This window comes from Sphaeroforma arctica, assembly GCF_001186125.1.
Source record: "Sphaeroforma arctica JP610 unplaced genomic scaffold supercont1.182, whole genome shotgun sequence".
Taxonomy (NCBI): domain Eukaryota; class Ichthyosporea; order Ichthyophonida; genus Sphaeroforma; species Sphaeroforma arctica.
Window position 1 is genome coordinate 10458 of NW_014040376.1, and position 9122 is coordinate 19579.

The 9122-nt window shown below is 41.2% G+C and overlaps 2 non-coding genes across 2 annotated transcripts; one reads left to right on the forward strand and one right to left on the reverse strand.

The window, feature by feature from the left end:
* Positions 1-3262: 3262 nt before the first annotated feature.
* Positions 3263-3335, reverse strand: SARC_30064. Its single transcript has one exon. It is a non-coding gene; the product is annotated as a tRNA-Lys (tRNA).
* Positions 3336-8140: 4805 nt separating this feature from the next.
* Positions 8141-8213, forward strand: SARC_30065. The gene has a single exon. It is a non-coding gene; the product is annotated as a tRNA-Lys (tRNA).
* Positions 8214-9122: the final 909 nt, after the last annotated feature.

Here is a 9122-nt window from a genome sequence, read left to right on the forward strand (position 1 = left end):
ATCGCGTCGAGGAAACGGCATCCGTACCTGTCGCATCGTCAAAGGAATAGGACGATTCTCTCAACACTAGGGCAGCTTTCACGAAACTTTTACTGATCTACAATTTTCTCAGTATACGACATCAGAGCCGCAATTATCTCTCACGTAGATGTTCGCAATCTGATCCGACTCGTCCAGCGACAGTATTCTTCTATCGAGCGAATCTATGGCGTTGGGGAAACGGCATCCGCATCTATCGCATCGTCGAAGGAATAGGACGATTCTCTTGACACTAGGGCAGAGTCTTCCGAGGCACTTGAGGCCAAACTTATCAAAGGTAAGTTGACCCTCATGAATGCGAAGAAAGCCGATCGACTCCTCGCCAACGCAGACAACGATACCGACGCTCTCGTTTTCTCAGATGGTGTGGTACGCCAACGTAACAAACGTGAACCTTATCAGCCTCTTCATTCTGCCGCTGATGTTATGTACACTGCTATACTAGGATTTTTTTACATGTGGCGCTTTATGTCAGGTTTTGTAACCGATCACATACCTTACGATCTCGTGTGTGGGTGTCTGAACACCAACAGACATACCGGAAAGTGTCACTCGTTTCGACGACATCCTCATGGCCGTCTCTTTGTGTCGGACAATAAGTTTACGCATTAGGCATTGATTCCCTCGCAGCTTTCTCGCTACGTTCTTGACTCCGAAGGCAATCGCCGACCTAAGGATCCATGTTCAAAAGTAGTTCCCTTGAAACTCGATTTTAAACTTGAAAGCTTGTATATTTACCGCAAACATCTTTGTCACATAGTCGCCATTGCCTATTCTTCAAATCTTCGCGTAGTTGCACATGCAAGCATTGCAAGTACGATCATAAGTGAAATATTTATCGCGGTATCAACCCAATCATGCACACCTCCCCTAGCCACACATGGCTAGTAGACCAGCACCTTCCAACGCAACACCATCATTTTGGTACATTTCCTCTGCATTGCATTCACCCCTTGCTCAGAATCCTTGTTTAACAATCAACCACACTCTACTATCAAATGTACAATCTTCAATCACACAATCATATACAGCCTTACAATCATGACACCCGCTTATGACCTTAGTCCTCATCTTATCTGCCCCAACCAATCGCAAATTGCTACGCCTACTTGATAGGACTCAAGTGCCCAGACCCAGACACAAACAACACGCACATCCTGTACACAATATTCACCATGGAGCCGATTACCCTCCCGTGGGCTATTCCCAAACCCCGTTCATCAGCCAAAGAGCATGCCTCATGGCTTCAATCCTCGATCAAATAAGAACTAGCCCAAAACCTCTTGGTCGCTTCGATGAGCCTCAAAGAAGTGAGGTTCTAGCCATACTATTACCTATCTCCTGTCGGTGATATTGAAAAAGGTCCGTAGCGATGACACGGTCAATCTTTGCAAAATTCACCATCTCGCCTTCCCTCGAGCTTTGCAATATATCAATCTCTGGGACGGATTGGACGCCGTTGCCGCAGCCTCCGTCGGGTCAACCCTCTCGGTCGCCGACATTCGTGCTGCCTTCCATTTGATCCGGATCCGGGATCAGTACGTTCCGCTGTTGAGATTCCTCTTCAACAATCAAGCTGCCATTCGGTCTTCGCAGCAGCCCATATATTTCCGAACGTCTAGGTGCTGCCCTCGACCATAAGTTTTTTGCCTCGAATTCGTTGCCAACTTTCTAGATTCTTACTTCCCCAATATAGGTGCTCATCTGCCAAGATCCAGCTTTATTCTCTACCGTCCAAGTGCTGATCGCTTTCGGAAGAATGCTATCAATGTTAACCGCCTCTAGTCTTTGAGCGTGCTTCTGGACATTCTCACTCGCACGGTTGGTCTATCAATCATCACATCTCAAGCGTATGCCGACCTCCTTCACAACTGGCTTGCAAGACGGACCGCCACAGCTCGCGAGATAGCCTCTCTCTACGGTCGTGTAATCAGGCTCTGTGCTATTTTCCCTCAGTCATGACTATAAACGCGCATACAAATTCAATTAATATCCGCAAATCGAGAAAACATCACTTCGTGGATATGCATGCTTCATTCTTGGTCCGGCACATCGCTGTTAACGCGCCCTCACGTATCCAATATTACAGTCGCCGTCGAAGTCTGCTCGACGGTCGGTGGCAGGGGTTTTTATCTCCTCAAGAAAATGATATTTCTTCTCGAATAGTAGTCATCACCATCACCCTTCAGTGGAGGGAGGCAAACTATTTCCTTTACAGCCCTCGAGCTCTTGGCTGTCATATATTTGGCATAGATATTCAGTCATCTCTGGCAAAGATACACGTCAATTTTTTCAGACAACACAGGAGCAGTCGCTACTATCGCATCGCGCACAAGCCCCATCCCCGAAATGAACAGTCTGCTGCTCATGCTTACGGAAACAGGAGATCGTTTTTGACATGAAGAATACATACTCCCACATGCCAGACACCAACAACACATTTATCGCTACCTTTACTTGCGCACTCAATGATATACAGATTGCCACAACAACCTAGTCTTTCGCCTGACAATATTCCCTCGCACGCGCTCTAGCAGCAGCACAATACAATGACATTTTTTGGACCTTGTAGTCCACTAATGACTTACTTTGCGCAAAACTATCATAGCTGACAACTTACCCGAGGGTGGTGTTTGAATAAACTACGCTGACTGGCTTGGTATCCGTGGTCACCAGCCAGACTCTATTGCCCCATACTTATTTTTATAAAATGGCCTATACTCACAGCATATCATAACTCTGCTCTTACAATGCTTTGCAAGGGGATAAATCAATGACAGGCGAAGCGCGTCCTCCGTCAAAAGTGACCGCGAGAGGACGTAACTTCCCGTGTGCTCTCTCTGAACTTCACGCCTGCGCTACTCGAACGAACTAGCGCAGGCGCTAAGTTCAGGGAGAGCACACGGGGAGTTATGTCCTCGCGCGGTCGAACGAACTCGAGTGGATCAGAGTTTGGACTATTATGCTTCTCATCGTACTTTCTGTCTCCCATAGAGGTGAACTCATCACACATGCAACGCTGGGCGCATATCTCAAATTCCTGCAAGAAAATCGAAACCCCGGGGCATAGGACTGAATATATTTCAAGAACACGCACTAATACTGATCGCTCCTTCTAAGACCCAACAGCACAGACCAATATATGTTTGTGTTCAACAACTACACGATGACCCAAAATGACCATTTGAGAAGAATCGTGTTGCGTTAGAAATGAAAAAAAATATTCCCAGCGAGGGGCTCGAACCCTCGACCTTGAGATTAAGAGTCTCACGCTCTACCGACTGAGCTAGCCAGGAATATTTGATTTTTAAAAACATAATATATAATTGCTAAATATATGCGATTTTTCAGCTGTCTATTTTGGCTGATGTTCCTCACATTTTTTATTTTAGGTTTTGTCTGAAAGCTTCTAGAAATAATATGCACATTCAGGAATATACAGACATGATTCTCTTTCGGTGCGGTTTTACGGCTTTAATTTTTATTTAGAACCAATAACACTGGAGAAGCTGACATTCACATCAAATGGAGCAAATTGCTTGAATGATAGCTTGGTGCCGGCATTTCGTTGTCTGTCATCTGTGCGGCTTCCCAGACCCCATGACTAGTGGGTGTTGCGTTCATGGATTAGATTTTGCCGTGCCCCAAGTTTTAAGAATGTACACATATCCTAGATTAAGATAAAATAAAAATGCAAACAAGGCCATAAAGAGGAGCAGGTAGTTTGCATAACGAGTTATATATTCATATTGCCACCGATATTTTAACTTTATAAGTCCTTGTTTTAACCGAAAACGGCACTATATCACTAGGATAGGGTACTGTCACCCTACTTACTGTAATGTATGGATGCTCTGTTTTGTTCGACTCCTATTAAACATGATTAAAAGTACAAAAATACAGTTCACAGTGCGTCACATTATATAGTGGCTCTTAGTATTCAATAGCCGGTGACGTCTACTAAAACAATCACTCTTCTTGAGCACAATTTGTGGACTGGGGTTGTCACAAACTGCCTTCGCATAATTTTCAATTTTTTTTATTGCTACTGGTTGTATGTGAGCACACTCATTGATGAAGAAATCGCCATGCCTGGAGTTGTTCAGCTGCAGTTAGATCATCAATCGATTTTAGTTCGTATCATACAATCGTGGAATCCCGGTTCAAGCTTGTTGTTTCTGCGAACCACGGGACGGTTAATTGGGGCTGCCTACGAAGTCAATCAACGTAGCTGCGACCGTGTAAAAGTTCAGGATACATTCTCGAAAATGGCAGCTTCACATCTTCCTCTAGAATTCGCCACATTGTTTTATTGTTCATCGTTGGTTGATGTCATATCAGTAGGAAAACGCTTAAAAACTATATGCAGCGTGAGCATTGTTCATGTCGGTGAGAGTAAACTATAGAGACTTTAGAATATACCCTTGCAATGTAACCTTTTCAAACGAAATGACAATCATCCAAGTTTGCAAAAGCAATTCGAACCAAACAGACAATATGCAGAAGCAATCGGTCACACAACCAGACAAGGCTGGATGCGGTATCAATACATTATCATTGTAGTCAAGCGATCATGTGGATGTCTGAAGCTTTGGAGATAAATATTTACAAACAACAGGATTCCATGACTTAAATGCTATTCGAATTCATTGTTTGTTGTGTACGCATGGCTCAAATGCTTTCCTGACAGCTACCAGATGTGACTTGCAATGTCCCTTTATTTAACTACTTATTTCCATTTATGGCACGCAAGATATTGTGCTGGCCCTCAGCATGACATGTCTCTTCATTCAATGTAGTGTCATATCGAATTTTGAGATATCTTGAACCTCAGAGTACTGAATACAAATTACACATGTATATTCGTCATGTTACTTGTATTCTTCGTGCAAATAAGATACTTAAGAGCGGAACGCACATAGTTGCTTTCAACCTATATCCAGCAAGTTTGATGCCGGAGCTCACCTCTTTGTACATGTAGTGCAAGAAAACTCTGAAATTACGTTTCCCTTGTACCGGCTGCGTTATTAGTGTTTACATGCCGCCAATAGAGATATTCGAATCGAGATAGTCGACAATCTTCCAACACTAAGCACTAGTGGAATATTTGGTAAGATCACATTGAAATCATTCTGATAGCATGCATTATGGCTGGGGTTCATCACTATTAATGGGTTGTTTGTCACAATTTCATGGGAATGACCCATTGAAACCCCATCTCAGTAAGATTTGTAGTTCTGATGCCCTAACGTCGATTTCATGTTATTTTCAGTAGCCCGTAAACCGTTTCATATAAAAATAACATACTATAGTGACGGTTGAAAAGGCTATATTACGAATTACAGCCATCGAGGAACCACCTCGTCATATGCTTGCAGCGACGGTGAATTTTAATACGTTGAATTTGTCATGTGAAACAAATGCACAGTTATGAGTATTATCGACTGACCTTGTAAACATATTCTTGTTGTGGATTCTGAATACATCGATGTGCTATTTAGTGCAATTGTAAACCGTTATAGGAGGCAGAGGCGACTAGTACTTGTGTCTTAAAGCAGCTAGTAGCATTGATGCTATAACACATTGAAAATATTTAGTGTACTCTCTTGGACTCGGGCGTAAATCAAATATATCATTTTAGTATTCATCATAAAACTTCTAGAAAAGTAATCATTGTCACAATGGTCGCAGATATGAGACACTACCCATTGCATATGAAATTGCGTGACCACTAAGCAATGATCACGGTCTCGACAACAGATACATTTCGCTGAATTTGTGCGTTGGCAATAACGGGTTGTGAATTTTTTTTATTTGTTTTTATCATCTTGACAAACCTTTCCACTGTTGTTTGACTGAAGAATTGCATATAAAGAACAACTCGGATGTGTCAAGAACAATTCGGATGCGTACCTTTTTTGGAACCGTATACAAGGGGGTAGAACAATGTTAGATGGGGAGAAATTCGCGATACAATCAAGAGATGGCGAGTATACTCCTGATACCACAGGCAGTCTAAGAATATTATAGAGTTTATTTCTCTCCGGACACAAATGCGTGATGAACTCCTAGATGTGGACGAAGAACCAACCCGCACCCCTCGTCGATGCATAAACAGGAAATATCGACAATCAAATCGACACACATCAGCCATTTAAGGCTTTGGCAGTTTGATGGAAGAATATTGCTCTCAACATAAAAGTTACTGTAATCGGGATAATAAACTAGGCGCGTTCGACGGATGAATCTCGCCAAATATCCGACCTGTTCCCGAATATGGTACTCTATTATATGGGGGCAAAAAATGACGACGTTCACTGAGGGTTACTCGCCTTTTTTTTTTGAAGTCAACTCGTTTTTCAATATCGGTCACAAAGTGAAGGGTTAGTGGCACAAAACTCTCTCGACTCGACATCACATGATGTATGTAAATTGTACCACGTATGTACCTGTTGGTTGTATAAAAGCGGTTTACAGCAGCAAATGAATAGATGCTTGGCCCATTCTCGCTTATCTGAATACTGCTGACTTGATGTGGTTGCCTCACATGTGAAGTGCGGAAAATATCCAATAAGTATTGCTCGCACTGATTTATGACAGGGTTGTTCTGATCCAATTTCATTCATGCATGTTGAATTATGATATTCGTTAGCTGATTGTTGCCATTTTGATAGCAAAGATATACACATTAGCCACTGGCCCATATGAATGTCAATATATACTCTATGTCGTGTTCAGTATTTGCTGATTGTTAAGCAATATATCTCGTGTCTCAATCAAAACCACTGCTCGGTACGTTAAAAACACTGTACTTGCTCACAAAATAGTTCATTGCCAATCATCATGCACTACATGCAAACCATCATGTGCTACATGCAAACCATCATGTACTACATGCAAACCTGTCAAATACGTTATCACATATCTCCAACTGTTCCAAGTATTGGATTTAGCAATCGCAGATGTTTGTTATAGAATCCGCGTTCGATAACTTTTTTTCAACGTCCTCTACGAAAAATAGAGTGTGGTGCCAATTCAACCAAGTTGGCATTTACGCTTGATCCCTGGCGCGGCGAAAGATCGACGAAAAAAATCAAGACTCCAAGCAGATTGTATACTGCATTTGAAGGAATATAACGATATTGTGTATTTATACAAAGTTGTTGATTTGCTGATCTGCTTAATATTTGAGGAAATACTCTAAATGTACATGGCCTACATGGGAAAGTCACTAAATGTACAACCTTATTTACGGCTACGTTTTCTATTTGTTATATTAAATTTGCTAAATGTGACATTCAATTCCTTTCTCAAACTTATTTCAAATATAGTTTAAGACTATGTGCATTTGGTGACTTTTCAATGCTGTAAACCTTTTGATGATACTTGGGTTCGACGCACAAAAAAAAGTGTGATTTTTCTTTATAATTTACAATTTGCAAATATATACTTGAAACCGTCTGAATTTTCAAGTATATATTAGTCAAATATACATTTCGTGACTTTTTAGGATTACATATGTACATTTAGTGTATTTCCTCGTTATGTATTGATGACCATGTCATACGGCAACTTCGAGAAGGCTATTATGAACTTACCCTCGACCGCCACGTTCATTTTTTACAGGGCGAGAGTTGAAGGCAATTTATACATATATATTTTTAAATTGAGTTTAGAATACAAGTTGATAAATGATATATTATTATTGAGGCACGCGTTGCTATCGAGGCACACGTACGACATCTCTGACCCAGAAGTCACCAGTCTACACCCGAACTCGTGGATTTCGTATTTCCACACGTGTGGAACGGGATTATGACCATATTTCTGAAACTCAATAACACAATGGATATGATCAGAAATAGCGATAATACATTCGAGCATGACAATGCCCAAAATGACATACGATAGCATCAATTTTCAAGAACCACAGTTTAAAATTGTATTTCGCAAGTTCGTTCAATATTAATAGTCATTGAGCATCCTTTGGTTTGTTTTACGCATAGTATGAGAAAAATATGCAAACCAAACCTCGAAACGATATGGAATTTTTAAGTCCATATATCATATAATATATATTATTATTATATAATAGTGGTATGCCCGGCTAGCTCAGTCGGTAGAGCGTGAGACTCTTAATCTCAAGGTCGAGGGTTCGAGCCCCTCGCTGGGAATATTTTTTATTCAGTTTCATCGACATTCAATTATTCCCTTAAATAAAACGGCGGCACTTAGGGCATAGCCTTCTAAAATAGAAACTTTTGGGTCATATGTTGTTTTTTAACAATAAGATTTATTTCACAAATCTAAAATCTAAAAATTTACACGAGCCGGGTCTTCTATGAATGAGTTGTTCAGCACACAACCGGAATGTACGATTCTCCGTAATCAATTTGCTAGGCTAGTCGGTCATAATTAATCCAATAAATTGCTAGGCTAGTCGGTCATAATTGATCCAATAAATTGCTAGGCTAGTCGGTCATAATTAATTCAATATATTGCAAGGCTAGTCGGTCAGAATTAATTCAATATATTGTTAAGCTAGTCGGTCAGAATTAATTCGATAAATTGCTAGGCTAGTCGGTCAGAATTAATTCAATAAATTGCTCGGGTCAGCGGTCAGAATTGATTCAATAAATTGCTCGGGTCAGCGGTCAGAATTGATTCAATAAATTGCTCGGGTCAGCGGTCAGAATTGATTCAATAAATTGCTCGGGTCAGCGGTCAGAATTGATTCAATAAATTGCTGGTGTCAGCGGTCAGGATTGATTCAGTTAATTGCTGGTGTCAGCCGTCAGAATTGATTCAATATATTGGCTAGGGTCATCGGTCAGGATTAATTCAATCAATTGCTGGTGTCAGCGGTCAGGATTGATGCAATCAATTGCTGTGGTCAGCAGTCAGAATTGATTCAATAAATTGCTGGGGTCAGCGGTCAGGAATGATTCAGTTAATTGCTGGAGTCAGCCGTCAGAATTAATTCAATATATTGCTGGGGTCATCGGTCAGGAATAATTCAATCAATTGCTGGGGTCAGCGGTCAGGAATGATTCAGTTAATTGCTGGAGTCAGCCGTCAGAATT